General features: G+C 47.4%; 1 long non-coding RNA gene across 2 annotated transcripts in view; it reads left to right on the forward strand.

Annotated features, from left to right (window-relative positions):
- LOC109277248 (uncharacterized) overlaps window positions 1–11,975 on the forward strand; it is an 86,716-nt gene extending 74,741 nt beyond the window's left edge. For both annotated transcript variants that reach the window (XR_002085056.2, XR_008421571.1), the window contains exon 3: window positions 11,565–11,975. This is a non-coding gene — a long non-coding RNA (uncharacterized LOC109277248). The remainder of the gene's footprint in view (window positions 1–11,564) is intronic.
- The last annotated feature ends 4,313 nt before the right edge of the window (window positions 11,976–16,288 follow it).

Raw genomic sequence — 16,288 nt, forward strand, 5'->3', positions numbered from 1 at the left:
GGTCCAGTCTGTCTCCTGCAGAGCTCTGCAGTGTAGATGGGGCCAGAGTCGTCACTTGGTTCCTAAGCTTTAATAGAGCGTCTTTCATTCAAGGATCCCGGGACACTTCACAGCTGCTAAAATGATCCTAAGCAAATATTTGTAGCTACACAGCACAGGTGGGAATATGGAGGCACTGAGAAGAAAAATAACTGACCAAAGACCCCAAGGGTCAACTGTGGAGGTAGGATCAGAATCCAGGACCTGAGCCAATTCAGAGCTCTATCTGCAGGATCAGGCCTAGAAAAGATGACTGGGATTTCATGATTGAGATGAGTTATCATCAGACAAATTTGGGGGTCCACAATAACAACCAGTCATGAGCCAGCTGCTTCCTAATCCGGTGCCGCTCTGGGACATGTGTGTGATGACTTGGTGACCTGCAGCTCTAAGTGGTTAGGGCTTTAATAATTCAAGCTTTCTAATTAGATTGACAGTCTCTGTCAGAGTGAGCATAGGCAGTGAAGTGTATTCTGTGTTCTTGACAAATACGCTTTATAGCTTCAATTAAACCCATTTCCTATGTACTGGGGCCAAAAAGGCCACTATACAAAACAGCCACATGGCCATATCACCAAGATAAGGGTAAACAGAGTACAACCCGCTTGTGTGAGCTGCAGGCTGGGGTCTGAGTTGGGAGGCCAGAGTGAAGACTGAAGAGTGCTATGGTCTGAATGTTTGTGTCCTTCCAAAATTCCTATGTTGAAGTCCTAACCCCCAAAGTTGATGGTTTTAGGAGGCGGGGGGGTCTTTGGGATGATTAGATCATGAGGGTAGAGCTGTCATGAATGGGATTAGTGTTTTTATAAAAGAGACCCCAGAGAGCTCTTCAGCCCCTTCTTCCATGTGAGGCTATAACGGGAAATCTGCGGTCTGGAAGACGGCCCTCACCCCATCATGCTGGCACCCTGATCTTGGACTTACAGCTTTCAGAACTGTGAGCAGTAAATTTCTGTCTATTATAAGCCACCCAGCCTGTGGTATTTTGTAAAAGCAGCCCAAACGGACCAAGACGAAGAATATACTTTGATATGGTCGCTCAGGATGGACACTGCCCCATTCTTGCTGCCGTTGACCTTAAAAGAAACAAAACATCGACACGATGTGGAGTCATAACTTGGGGTCCTCAGACCTCTTTCTCTCAACTGGCCTCACTGGAGTTGAGCAGCTGAAAGACAGACAAGGCAGGAAAGATTTGGGAGCAACAGCAGGAAAGAGAGAAAATAAGGGTTCCAAGACTCATGACGGGCTACCACCAGGAGGACTTGTCTCCACCCATTTGGTCCACAGAGATTGGTTTGTCCTGGGGCTTCTCCCAAGGGTCAGATCTCAGTTGAGATCTTCCTAAATAACAGGATCTCAGTGGAGCTTCGGAGCCCAGAGGAAAGGTGAGGCATGGCTGTGGGAGGAGGTCAGGGGCCATTTTGGCATTACTGAGTGGTGGTTTCAAATTCTAATTCGGACTCTTCCCTTTACTACCCGTGGGATCTTGACCAAGTGACTACATCTCTTTGTGCCTCCTGGGCACAAATAGTACGTATTGGACAGGGTTGTGAAACAAGAAGTTGATAGAGTGAAGCACGTAGAAGAGAGCTTGGTCTGCAGTAAGAACTCAAAAAATATCAGCCATTATAATTAACTGTTACATAACAAATTCAAGGTACCCCAGAGCTTATTAGATTTCTGGCTCCTCTTCGATGAAGATCCAATTCATTCTTGGGTCCAATTTAACTTCGGAGTTACACAGAAGACTTTTTTCTAAAGTTAAGGGCTTTAACCAAAAGACCACCTTTGTTAGCAGGTAAGAAAGGAAGACTGGGGAGTGCCCTCACCCCTGACATTTTGCTCAGATCAGCCAAGCCTGGCCCTGGATAAAACTGAGAGACAGGCCAAATTTGCTTACATGGAGCAGCCTCCTTCTAGTGCCCCATCACGCTGGGCCCACCCGGGATCCATGACCCTGGGAGCCCCGAGGGCAGGGACATCTGTGGCAGCCACTGCCAGCAATCAACCAACGGGCTTACAGTGGGTTGGGGAGCAAGGACTAGCTCCAGTAGGGTTACCCATCGCTTGGGACTGGTGAGAGGAGAGAGGAAGAGACCCAGAGCATAAGGGGGTGCACCTCAGTACTAGGATTTGTCCTAGCAGGTCTTGGGCAACCGAAAAGCATTTGCATACTGGAAAGGGCCACCCAAATGTGCAGGTGTGTTATTATATAATTGTTACTACTTTTCATTCAAAAGCCAATTGTTAGCATATACCTACTGGGCAATAGAGTGAAGGAAACCGAAGAGATCGGGGTTTGCACCACCTCTGTGTCTGACACACATGTGACCTCAGGCAGGTGCCTTTCAGAGCCTGACTCTCCCCTCTAAAATCTTAAAGGGCAGGGTCTCTGATGAGCTGAACGTGATAATGTAGCGTGCCTGGCCCATAGCAGACAGAGTCAACCAACGTGGCTTTTCCCTTCTTTGTGGTGAAGACACGGGGTACTTTTTCACATGGAAATGGAACTTCATAAAACTAGAAAACAAGACTGTGGCCCCAGGGAAGGTTTTAGTAGTGAATTATTTTCGTAGCATCTTTTTTTTTTTCCTCCAAGATCCTGCAGAGAGGGAATATCTATTTCAGCGTGGTTCAGACTTTAGCAGCCATTGCTCACAAAGAGCGGGGTTTGGGAATGTTTCCAATACGCGGAGCTCTTTCATCGACCTGGGTCCTGTCTCTACAGACTCAGCCCAGTGGAAGCCTCCAGGTGGGTGCTGAAAAGGCAGAAGAAGCTTGCCAGGGAGGCTAAGGGCTGCAGGAGTCTCCGTGCCAGGCGTGGTATGTCGGCTGGAATGCTTCCTGCGGCGATCAGTGCCTGCAGAAGACAACCCCCACCAGCCGGGGACCACAGAGGGGTGTCCGGGTACCGTGGGAGCATTCCGCTCAAGCCCACTTGATGTGACCGGCCCTCCTCATGGCTTTTCATGGCTCCCTTTACTTGGGCTGCTTCCAAGCCTCCAGCTGGGCTCGTCTAGGAGCTGGGAAGCTCTGTTTACGGAATCTCCAACATCCCTGAGGCCAAGGCCAGGCATCCGTCGGACATGGGGATGGGAGTCAGTGAAGGTGGCATAGATTTATTAGTCCACAATCAACTCGATGGACCTGTCTCTGTGCCCTGATCTTGTTCCCTCCCGTGTCAGTTGTACTAACACCACCACCCCATGGACAGACCGACTCACTACAGATGGCATTGGTCTGGTTTTTGTTAGTAAGTACTTTTCTCCGGGCAAATGAACTTTCCCGACATCCACTTCAAACTTCTAGGCTCATGGAATGCCAATAAGGAAACACAGCCCAAGAACGATATCCTTAGGGAGTGTGAGCAGATCAGACCCATAGTCCTAGAGATTATGTGTGCATATAAATATACATACATGGGTTTATTTTTACATATGAAATGTGTATGAGATATGAGATATATGTCTATGCATACGAGATTCGTGTTGTGTGCGTGAATGAGCTCCAGCTAGTTAGTATTCAACACATTTATTTTTATTTACTTTGTAAAAAATTCTTTTAAATGTTTATTTTTGAGAGAGAGAGAGAGAGAGAGAGAGAGAGAGAGCCAGCAAGGGATGGGCAGAGAGAGAGAGAGAGAGAGAGAGAGACAGAATTTGAAGCAGGCTCCAGGCTCCAAGCTGTCAGCCCAGAGACTGACATGGGGCTCAAACCCACAAACCGTGAGATCATGTTCTGAGCCGAAGTCAGAGGCTTAACTGACTGAGCCACCCAGGCGCCCCTATTTTTATTTTATTTACTTAAGGTAAATAAAATACTCACATAAGGATTTAAATAAATATTTATTGGAAGACATTATATAAATATTACATATTTATTCCTGGGCCATCTCTAGGTCAACCTGGAGATGCTCCTTTCTGCCTTTCACGTACTTCTTGGGCTTCATACTTTACGATCTCTGCCTCCTCCCCAATGTATATTTTCACTTGATTTCGTCGGGGTAAAGATCACTCAGCCTCTGGGCCTCAGGATGCTTATCAGTGAATAAAGCTAATGGGTATTAGAAACAGACAGAGAACAGCTAGCCCAGGCTTGGTCTGGGCAGGCACTCAATGAATCGTGGGGGTGGATGTGAGGCTGGTGGTGATGAGGCAGCAATGGCTTTTGGGGAGCTATAGACTTAGAGAGTTTGACGTGCCCAAGGGCAATGACATTCAGGAAGACCCCATAGTCCTTGCCCTCTATTTAGTCCAGTGAGTTAACTACTCAGAACCTGGGAGCTTGATTCCCAAGTGTCCCCACTGCTGGTGGCTTTTCGGTGTTGTGAAAACACAGAAGATGGAGAGGCAAAGCCATATCTGAAGTCTGGTTCTTTCACAAAGAATGGATTGATCTGGAGGTGGTGGGTCCTCTCAGTGTTTCTGGATTTCTAATCAGAATGCTCCCCCTTAGGGTCCCTTGTACCTGGGACAGGTTGCAGACACCTTAAGCAGGATTTTATTATGATAGCGAGAACACACAATGAAGGCTCTCATTTCATTCACTCTCCACTTGCACCAGGGAGCTCGGAGTGGAGCTTAGAGGGTAGGATACAGCCCAAGAAGCCCTGTTCAGCATCCAGTCCTCTCCGCTTGGCTGGAGGTGAGAGGCTACCAGGCCAGATAAATGCAGTCTGCTCACCAGCCCAGGGCAGCATGAATCCGTCGGCCCAGAACCCACACACTGGAGCCCGAAGGTGTAGGTTCCTGACCCTCTGGGACACGTGAACTTGTCTAAGGCCAAGACTCTACCGTGACTTGGTTTCCTCATCTGTCAAGTGAGGAGGTTGACCTTAGTGACCCCTAAGTTCCCTTTCACAGTTAACATTCTCTAATCCTCAATTTTAAAAATATAGAAAGTTTGCATTTAACTTTCTATATGTGCCCAGTGTACTAGAGCTGTTATAACAATGACACAGAGAGTCCAAAACAGCAGAAAATCCAGTGTTTATGTTCAATTCAGAAATTCAGACTGACCATCCTCTGAGTCATATTAAAATATTGATTGTTTTGTAGAGAACTCAGTGGGTCTGGGGAGACAAATAATGAATGCTAATGATGGTTTGCAGCCAGCCAAGTGAGGACGAAATATGTGCCAGAGAGATAAGAAGGAGTCATTTACCGGCTTGACAATTAGCTATCGAGGGCCTGCACCCAGCCCTAATCCTGCGAGAGCATACTTCTAGAATTTAGTGTGTATTCCACTCACAGGGCATCTAAGATGCGGATTCTGGTTCCGCAGGTCTGGGTAGAGCCCAAGACTCTGCATTCCTACTACGCTCCCGGGAGAAATCCAGGTATATGTGTGCGTGCAGCCGAACGGGTGTCCTATGAGCTTTTCTCCTGGGCGTTGGATGAGGGGGTCCAGACTTTAAAGGCGGTCATGGTTCCGAGGATGGAGACAGCCCCAAATGGCAGAGGGGGAGGCACCGCTTTCTCAGAAGAGGAGGGTCAAACCAGTCTGAGAATAGAATGTCGCTGTGGTTAAAAGTGCTTACGGATAATTAGAAGTATCTGTTATGGGAAAGAGATGGAGAGAAAGGGGGCTTTACGGGCGCAAGAGCTGAATGCCATGGTGATGGCAGTGCTATTAAAAAGCAGGCATGGCTGAGACACAGAGCCCCTCAGCTCAGGGCTCTGGCCTTTCTGTCCTTTGAATTGAGGTTTGCCTTTGACTTCATGGAACGATTTTCTTCTGGTGCCACAGCAGCCATTTCATTGCAAGATGGATTGCAATGTGAACTGATCTTTTTCCATTTCGGGTCCCAAACCGCAGCGCAATTAGTTTCTAAATAAATGCCAGCGGCTTCTGGGGGAGGCTCTGAATGCGAGGCTGGAATGAAGTGGCCAGCCACAGACAGTGTCTACGTTGGCCGTGCCCCCTGAAAGGGCTCGGGGTTCCGACTGCACCCTCTGCACTTAGACAACCTGTATTTCCAGAGAGGTGCTGCTGAGCCCTCTGTACACGTTTTTGATGCAAACTAGTTTAAACGACAGAAAGAAGATGGAGTTTGCCTGGAAGGTTGACACATTTTTTTTTTTAATGTTTCTTTAGTTTTGAGAGAGAGAAGCAGAGTGCAAGTAGGCAAGGGGCAGAGAGAGAGGGAGACACAGAATCCGAAGCGGGCTCTGGGCTCTGAGCTGTCAGCACAGAGCCCGACGCGGGGTTCAAACCCAGGAACCGTGAGATCATAACCTGAGCCAAAGCCGGATGCTTAACCGACTGAGCCACCCAGGCGCCCCAGACACATGTTTTAAGGTAAACACAGGACACCTCTGCCACAAAACAGTTGTGTGGGCTTCCATGAACTCATGATCTTTTTATCTTGACAGACTCTGATCACATGTGGAGAGGACTGTCCACACCTGCTGTCCTTTGATCTGAGTGAGGACAGATGTTAGAGGTTGAATCGCATCCCCTAAAATTCAGATGTTGAGGTCCTGACTCCCGGTATCTCGGAGCTAACCTATTTGGGAAATAGGGTCCCTGCGGCTGTAACTGGTTAGACGAGGTCACCCCAGAGTAGGGTGGACTCCTGATCTCATCTGACTGGTGGCCTCATACAAAGGGCGAATTTGGACACAGATGTACACGTAGGGAGAACGCCATGTGAAGACAAGGGCAAGCATCAGGATGAAGCATCATCTACGAGCCAAGGACACCACAGACGCTAGGGGAGAGGCGTGGGGCAGACTCTCCCTCACAGCCACAGAAGAAGCCGATTCTGCTGACACCTTGACCTCAGGCTTCCAGTCTCCAGAAATGTAAGAGGACCCATTTCTGTTGTTGAGGCCACCCGGTTTGCGGTCCTCTTTTCACATCAGCTCAAGGGTGGTTATACAAGAGACTGATAATAAAGTTAAGTATCAATAAAATTATACAGTTATATGTATGGCCTTGGAAAAAATCTTTTAACCTCTGTAAGACGAAGCAGCTGGAACAAGTGGTTAATGAAATCCCTTGCATCCTGTGGTTCCCTGAGATTCTGATATATTGGTCCTCTCAGTGCCATTTGATGGATAGCACCTGCCAATGAGAGCGGAGAAGTGACAGGTGCACCCAGAGGAGGCCGAGCACAAGTGCAGGAGACGGAGCTTAAACCGTCAAGTGACCAGGCAGAGGCTTAAGCCTGTGGGCATCTCAGATGCTAAACAGAGACTGGACCATGCCTGGGACAGCGGGATCCTGGTAGCAGAGGGCAGTCTCTGCAGAAAGCTAGGATGACTTAGGCAGAGCGGGCCATGGCCCCCGGCTCCTTCTCCTGCATGCAGGGCAATCTAGAAGCAGCAGTTAGGAGTCAGGCGAAGAGTTCAAGTCCCTGGGTTTCTGGCCTCCAGCATTGGCAGTCAGCAAACCAAAGACGGCAACCTCACGACTGTTCGGGAATATCTGTCAAACGAGGCCCTTGGGAAGTTGACAGGTGGGAAGCCAGAGTCATCATAATCTGGGTATGAAAAGACACGGGACCTCCTGTTGCAGTCACTGGCGGATGACCTATGAGCATTTGGGTTACATGTTCACCTGTGACTGGGACAGAACAGGGACCGGTCTATGCTGTTCATTGCTGATTTCCCTAGTCAGTACCTTGCACGCTGTAAACCCTCAGTTTGTTGCATGATAGGACAGCAAAGGGGGAATTTGTTCCAGGAATCGAGAAAACAATTAGTCAATTTAGTAATGAGGGCCATGTTACCCTTCTTGGCTCAACTTTAATTAGCTGTTTGTCTGAATTAGTTTTATTGTCATCGTTACATTGATTATATTATTTAGTGCCTGTTGGTGAAAAATAGCACGTGGGACCACAAAGCTTAGCTTAGCAATTCAAGAATTTCGATTGGAGAGGCGGAGTTAAGCTTTTCCATGTTACCGGTCAATAAATATTAACTGACCGGTGTGTGCAGAGCACTGTGCTGGGCACATGTGATCAAGGTGCATGTCACATATAAAGTTGCCAATGATTATTCAAAATAATACCGTAAGCAGAATCCCACAGTTCCTGAGCAACCCTCGTTTTCTCTGTTTTTTGTACTCAGGCTTTCTCCCCTTCCAGAAATGTCCTACCTTATAAGATGTCTCTCATCCGATCGGGCCTATTTTTCAATTACTTTATCTACCAGTGTCCTCCAGATCTGCGGAATGGGAACATCTTTTCCTTTTTTTTTTTTTTTTTAATTTTTTTTTACATTTTATTTATTTATTTATTTATTTATTTATTTATTTATTTTTCTGAGAGACAGACCGAGCCGGGGAGGGGCAGAGAGAGAGAGAGAGAGGGAGAGAGAGAATTCCAAGCAGGCCCCACGCTGCCAGCACACAGCCTGCTGTGGGGCTCAAACCCATGAAACTGTGAGATCGTGACCTGAACCAAAACCAAGGGTCGGATGCTCAACCCACTGAGCCACCCAGGCACCCCCACATCTTTTCCTTTTTATGCCCATAACTCCTTGCAAGTCTCTCAAAGAACATATGTTTTGCCTTGTATGTTAACCAATCACCGTTGTCTTATTTCTCTTACTAACTTATATGTTCCCTCATGCGGCATGTTCCATAGTGTTCTCCCAAAAGTCGTATCCACTCTGAACCTCAGGACATAACCCTATTTTGTATTTTTTTAAACAAAATTTTTATTTATTTATTTTTATTTTTTAATTTTTTAAAATGTTTATTTATTTTTGAGAGAGAGAGAGAGAGAGAGAGAGAGAGACAGAGCATGAACAGGGGAAGGGCAGAGAGAGAGGGATACCCAGAATCTGAAGCAGGCTCCAGGCTCTGAGCTGTCAGCACAGAGCCCGACGCGGGGCTCGAACTCACAGACCACGAGATCATGACCTGAGCCGAAGTCCAACACTTAACCAACCGAGCCACCCAGGTGCCCCCCAGATCTTTTAAAATCATATTCACGTTAGTTAACATGGAGTGTAGCATTGGTTTCAGGAGTAGAATTCAAGACTTGTTTTGTATTTTTTTTCTTAATTTGGGTATAGTTGACACACGATGTTACATTAACTTCAGGCATTCAACATAGCAATTCCACATGTATACATTATGCTGTGCTCCCCAAAAGTGTAGCCACCATATGTCAACACACCGTGCTGTTACAGTACCACTGACTATATTCCCTGTGCTGTACCTTTTATTCTCGTGACATTCATTCCATGACTGGAAGCCCCCAGCTCCCTCTCCCCGTGGCCATTTTGCCCATCACCACACCACCCCCTTCCCTCTGACAGCCATCAGTTTCTTCTCTATTTATAGCTCTGATTCTGACCTTGAGGATATAGGGTCTTTGCAGATGTAATTAGTTACGGATCTTGAGAGCATCCTGGCTTTAGGGAGGGCCCTAAGTCCAATGACTGATGCCCTTGTAAGAGAAAGGAGAAGGAGGTCGGCACACAGAGGAACACTGAGAGAGAGGGCCATGTGAAGAGGGGGGCATAGATTGGAGGTATTTTGCTGGGAGCCAAAGAATGCGTGGGTCCACCAGAAGCTGAGGTACAGGGCAAGGAAGGAGTCTCCCGGAGGGCCTCTGGAGGAGGCATGGCCCTGCTGCCTCTTGATTTCAGACCTCTGGCTTCCAGATCTGCGAGAGGATACATTTCTGCCGATTCAAGCCACCCAATTTACTGTAGCGTGTTCTGGCAGCACAAGGGAAGGGATGCATCTGAGTATAAAGCATGATTTCCCTTTGTATCCCCTCCAACTTGCTCATAAGCATTTACGAAAATACGACCTTCGCACGTCATTCATCTTTGTTTCTTTGTTGGTTTGTTGCCGTTGTGACTCAAAAAGCACTAGTGTCAATCAATCAATCAGCCATCAAGGACCAGATAAAGTCAAATTATATTAGTTAGTTAGTTTTTCCCCCGATGCGAGTCCTGGGGGGATACCTGTGCCTTTTGTGTACAAGGGAACAGAGCAAAAGTACTTAGGTTGGGTATGAGCATTGGCCCTGCTAAGTCCAAATATCTGAAGGAGGCCCCTCGCCATTGGAGGGAGCCCCATACTCCTAGGGAGAGGGGGCTCTGGGAGAATCTAGGTCCATTCTCTGTGGCCCTCAGTAAATCCAGTTTCTGGATTCCTTGCTGGCTCTTCAAAGGGCATATGGACAAGATGAGGTGTCCCAAACAGTCACACAAAGTGTACCCAGGAATCTGGAGCCAAGGATGACCTTATGTCCAAGTAGAAAAGACTTGGTCACCATTTGAATGCACCTGCCTAAGAAGCCTCCCAGTGGGCACAGGCTTTGGAAGTCAGGATCAGGTATTCATGTCTTTGTGTTCAACATTGGTTCCCCATCCCACCTGTCCCTTTTTTTTTTTTTAATGTTTATTTATTTATTTTTGAAAGAGAGAGAGAGAGCAAGGGTGAGCAAAGGAGGGGCAAAGAGAGAGGGACAGAAGATCCAAAGCGAGGTCTGCGCTAACAACAAAGAGCCCGATATGGGGCTCGAACTCATAAAGTGTGAGATCACAACCTGACCCAAAGTTGGACGCTTAACCGACTGAGCCACCCAGGCGCCCCCCACAACCCCCCGTCCCTAATGCACAGGCACCTTTGGGAGATCTGCTCAGATGAGTAAACTTGAGCCCGGAGATGTGAAATAACTTACTCAAGGTCACACAACCAGTCCATGGTGTTGGGTCTCAAGCCCAGGCTGCTAGCCCAAACCAGTCCTGCTTTTCAAAGGGCCCCTCTGCTTCATCAAAGGCATGAGCGCTTAGGAGGGTGCTAGTTATAGGAGGGGGAAGGGATGGCAAAGGGGAGGGCAGCTGCTGAAGATCAACTTCACCATTTCTGCCACATACGGGTCCCCCTCTGGATACAGAAAGGCCTTTTAAAGCAAAGTAGTTTAGAAATTCCATGGTAGCTGAACGCATTCGCTAAGCAAGCCGCCTAGTGACTGTTTCCTGCCCTGAGAACACCTCACGTATTCCCTCAGATCTTTGTGCTGGAAGCAGGATGTGACTATCCCCAAGTTCTCTTTGCTGAGTCCTTCCCAGGTGTCCTGGTCAACCATCATCACGAGGTTTTACATTTAGCTGAAGGGGTAGGAGCAAGTCCATTTCAATGAGAACATGCAGAGGCCAAATGCACCCTTCCAGAACGTCCTGCTTCTATTATTTTGCTCATTCGGGTTTAAATGCTCTGTCCTTGTCAAGCTTTTTCCCATTCATAATTGTGTGATGGGTACAATGTTATTATTCTATTATGACTCACAAACCATGGCCAAATTACTATTTCAATTGATATTGCTTATGAATTATTACATCAATTGCTCTGCAATTCCATAGCAATGCCTTTAGCCCAGTCCCTCAAGAATTAAAAAAAGGGGTGGGGGGAAGACCCGGCAAGGTTTCAGTCCAGAACCTGCCAGCCCAGGGCTGTTCCTCGGACTTCCTGACTCAGTGGTATTTCCTGGAGTCACAGGTTATTTAATGCTTACATAGTGACATCTGATCTTTCTTTCTATTGTCCCCCAGCGGCCACTGGAGCTCTCTCATTCAGACACAAGCTCCTGTGAAAGCAAAGAGAAGGCAGTTTTGCTGCAGGGCACCCCACAGCTGTGCTTTCTAGTATTTGCCCAAATGGCTTCCTCCAGTAACAGCGATCACCAAAGCTCTCTGTGTTGAGTAAGTAAGCTTCATTTTAACCACGCCTGGCTCTGAGTGTTGTAGCCCTCTAAGTTATTCTAGAACAGTACCCGCACGTGGGTTTCTCACCCCAGACACCCTGGTATGGGAGGGTGCCCTCACCAGCATGGATCGCTGGCAGTTTGGTTGGGAAGGACGAGGCAGTTGTTCAGGGAGGGCTGGAGGTGCAACCTGTCATGCTGTTTAAAAAGCAGCCTTTATTTATTTTTCAATTTTTTTAAATGTTTATTTATTTTTGAGACAGAGACAGAGCATGAGCAGGGGAGGGTCAGAGAGAGAGGGAGACACAGAATCCGAAACAGGCTCCAGGCTCCGAGCTGTCAGCACAGAGCCTGACGCAGGGCTCGAACTCACGGACCGTGAGATCACGACCTGAGCTGAAGTTGGATGCTCAACAGACTGAGGCACCCAGGCGCCCCAGAAGCAGCCTTTTTTTAAACTTGCATTGATTCCTGGCAAACTCGACTCTACAGGTGGATCTGAGTCCCTTGCCCACTGTTAGGGTCTGGAGGGTAGCCATTTGCTCTGCCAAGTTCATGACCAGGTCTTTGGAGGCACTTGTTGAAAAATCCTATGTTTTGGGGTTTGTGGGGAAAGCAGAAATATTCTATCCCTTTTAGAGAAACCATCTCATGGGCCAGACTCTGTAGCAACATATCTTATTGATGTGTAGAGTGCGACGGGTTTCATCTCCACTCACGCATTTCCTTTCGACCACCTACGGCAGAGCAATTCAGGAGAAAGACAGAGGTGGAGGAAGGAACCAGCCCTCCCACACCGAGTTCCTGGTGCCTCCTGAGTGTCCACTGCCTAAAAGGGACTGATTGGTAAGGGCAAAAAAGGACAACGGGTGATAAAGGTAAAAGGAGGCTGATCCCGGCTGAGCAAGCCAACGATCCTAAACCTCTGACCCGCCCATGTCATCTCGGGAGGGGCACAGCACGGGCACTAGGCTGCAGTAGCAAGTGGACGTCCCAGGAGACTGCTCTATGTTTGGCTCTCACTCAAGGGAGCGCCAGGCTCGGGGAGTCCCTCAGTGTTTCCCACTCCTCCAGGGGCCATATCATGAGTGGTATGCCTCCCTGGGTGGTAAGATTTATGCCAACTGATGATATCACACCCCAAGAGTTGTTAAAAGACCATGACGTCAGCTGTTAGTGGCCACACTCCCATTGTCCAATCCAACTAAAAGCCTTTGTTTTCATACGTGGAAACTCAAGAGTGTTCACAGAGGCAGTTCTCACTGTCTGACTCCTGGGCGAGGAAGGGTTCTCCAGGGGACTGCAGACTCATTTCTCATAGGATAGTGGGAATTGCTTATCATTTTGCATCATCAAAATCCTTCTTACTCCAGTGTCATTCCCACTGATATGTACATCTGACTTGAAATGGCTCATGTTGAAAACAAAAATGAAACAGGGACGCCTGGGTGGCTCAGTCGGTTGAGCGTCGGACTTCGGCTCAGGTCACGATCTCTCAGCTTGTGAGTTCGAGCCCCGTGTTGGGCTCTGTGGTGGCAGCAGCTCGGAGCCTGGAGCCTGCTTTGGATTCTGTGTCCCTGTCTTGCTCTGGTCCTCCCCCGCTCACGCTCTCGCTCTCTCTCTCTCTCTCTGTCAAGAATAAACATTTTAAAAAAATGAAACAAAAACTTCCCTGACCTTAATTCCCATCCAACCATGGCTCATCTGTTTCCCCTTATAGTAAAATTCCTCCAAAATTACATGTTATCACCATCTCTATCTTCTCACTTCCCACTCTCTCCCAGCCAGCTTCTTCACCCCTACCCCCATGAGAGTGAGACCACTGACCTCCTCTTACTTAACCCAGAAGTCCATTCTTTGATCCATCTTACAAAAAAGAAAAACAAAAACAATGGCAGCTATTGTCACAGTTGACTCCTCCCTCCTCCTTAAAATTTTTTCTTCTCTGGGGTCCCGTGATACCTCGTTTTCTCAGTTTTCCTCCTGTCACATTATTGCTTTCTCCTACTCTCTTCCTGATTGCCCTGTTAATGTTAGACACCCCAGGATCCAACCTCTGGATCTCTTCTGTCCTCTCGCCTTCCTTTCCCTTTGCCCTCCAACAGCCTTGGCTTGTTTCTATCTCAGGGACTTTGCACGTTGCTATTCCTTCTGCCTGGAATGCTTTTCCCTCAGACCCCCACATAATGAACGCAGCACTGATTAGGTCTCGGCTTCAGCATCATGTCCAGAGACAGACCTTATATGACCACACAAGTTTAAAGCAGCTCTTAAACCCGGTCCCCTCTTCTCCTTACACAGTTTGTTTTCCACACGTCAACAAACGTCCTCTACTTGAAATCATCTCTTTATTTGCTCATGGTTATTTTTGTCTCCCACTAGACTGTAGGACAGCCCTCTGGCCTGTCCTGTTCACTGCAGTTTCCCTAACCTACACTCATATCTTCTTCATATTGTGTTCTCAATAAATATTTGTTGTGTGAGTAAATGCTCCCACCGTAATATATTCTATACCCTATCACTGCTTGTCAGCCCAGAGCCTGATGTGGGGCTCGAACTCACGAATCAAACTGTGAGATCATGACCTGAGCCAAAGTCAGACACCCAACCGACTGAGCCACCCAGGAGTCCCGATCCATTTTTTTTAGTAATTTGGATTCTTGGGCCCCATCGTAGGCTTTATTGCTGTGCCATTGAAGGCGTCCTGATCTTTAGAGTCCAGCAGTGGCACGAGTAGAGGACAGCATTTAGGTTGATGGCATTTGGGTTCAGTGGTCTTGTGAGTCCTTTGTTTCATCAGACTAAAAATTCTTGAAACCACCAGATTGCAGTTGTTGGTGGAAGCGGAGAGGGGATGGAGAAGCTGAACCCTGTGGCATGAGCCCATCCGACTGTTGAAAGTCAAGGTCCATTCTGACCCACTTTGGTTGCTGAGTGATTCTGTGACTCACCAGGGCGCCCATTAGCTCAAGGAAACCTCTTTCCCTCACATGTCCTTGAGCTCCATGATCCAGAACTCCTTTGCCTTCCAAGCCAGCAGCCACGATTTCAATTTGAATTAATCACAATTAAGGCATTTTAATTTGAATTCAATGTATTAAAATTAAAATGAAATAAAATTAAGAATTTCATCCTGGAGTCTCACTGGCCACATTTCAAGTACTCAGGGACCACATGAGCTGGTGGCCGCAGTATTGCACAATGTCCTTCCATCATTGCAGAAAGTTCTTTGGGGCAGAGCTGGTCTAGAAAATGGGTTCCTGGGGCAGTTAGGGCATCCACCTGCTCATGTCACTGCCTTGAATGCCAGTCTTGTCAGTCCTCAGTGCACCTGAGCTGTATCTTGGTTAAGCAATAGGTCTCGTGAGGCCTGGGAATCGCAGTTGAGCAGGTAAGAAGCTGATGAAAACAGCTTGTAAAACCCTGTGCCAGCAGACTTGCCCACGCACAGAGGAGATGCACATTTTCACAGAGATCTACCATTGTTGCCTCAGAGGACCTGGAGGAGAGCACATCTCTGGACCTGGGAATGTACTTCTCCTAGCTTGCTCTACTTGAACTCTGAGTCCAAGGTCACTCAAGGGAATATCATCAGGATTTGTTATGGAACTGTTTCTCGGGTTTCATTCTCTATGTAGAATGTGAGATTGTCCATCACGTTAAGGCAGGGGAAATAACTTATGCTTTTATATTGTCTCCCCTCAGCATTTCACATACAGATGATAAACACTAGCACTTAGTCTAACTTGCATTATAATTAGTTCTGTACATAGTTCTCTTTGTTTGCTCATGAGGCTCTCAAGGGCAAGGATAATATCTTATTCCCTTCCCTGCAGCATTACTATGCATAATGCATAATTATTTTTATATGTATATTCATTAGGCTGAGTGGATAGTTGGACGAATGGATGGATGGATGAACGAATGGATGGATGAATGATTGGACGGATGGATGGACTGACTCAGACCCGCAACTGATAGAAAATGCCATGTTTCAGTAATAACCTTTCTGGCGATATATCATTTCTTCTCTCGGGACGTCAGAGGAATTAAGCATTGTTCTTGCTTCTGAAGATGGGGAGACCTATCCTCCAAGTCAACAATGAGTGGATAAACGAGGGAGATCTTTTCTAATGTCATCAGAGCCTTCTCTTGGGATTTCATCAGAAAAGCCATTTACTTTTCCTTCTCTCTAGTAGAAAGCCCAGAAGAACAAATGTAGCTCAAAAATTGTGTATGTGCCACATGAAACATTCAGATTCCCAGAGCATTTGTTGTTACTCTTTTAAAACCCCAGTCTCGAATGCGGATTATAGACTGTTGACCACTCCACCCTCACATCTTGTCTCTGAGAGAGAAGAGAACGAGGCTGCATGTAGCACAGCACGAGGCACGTGAGATCACAAAACCGGACACGGGTCAGCTCTTAGCCACCCAGTGTCCCGGGGCACATTGATTCTCTCCCGGTTGTCTGCTCGTGTCCGGGAGGCTGGGACTCTAACAGGAAATCCGATAGTGCTTATTCGGGACAACACGAGCAGACTGTTTCTCCCTCCAGCATCCTGCTTCGTG

The sequence above is a fragment of the Panthera pardus genome, unplaced genomic scaffold (genome assembly GCF_024362965.1).
Source record: "Panthera pardus isolate Hobbes unplaced genomic scaffold, ASM2436296v1 HiC_scaffold_13, whole genome shotgun sequence".
Taxonomy (NCBI): domain Eukaryota; kingdom Metazoa; phylum Chordata; class Mammalia; order Carnivora; family Felidae; genus Panthera; species Panthera pardus.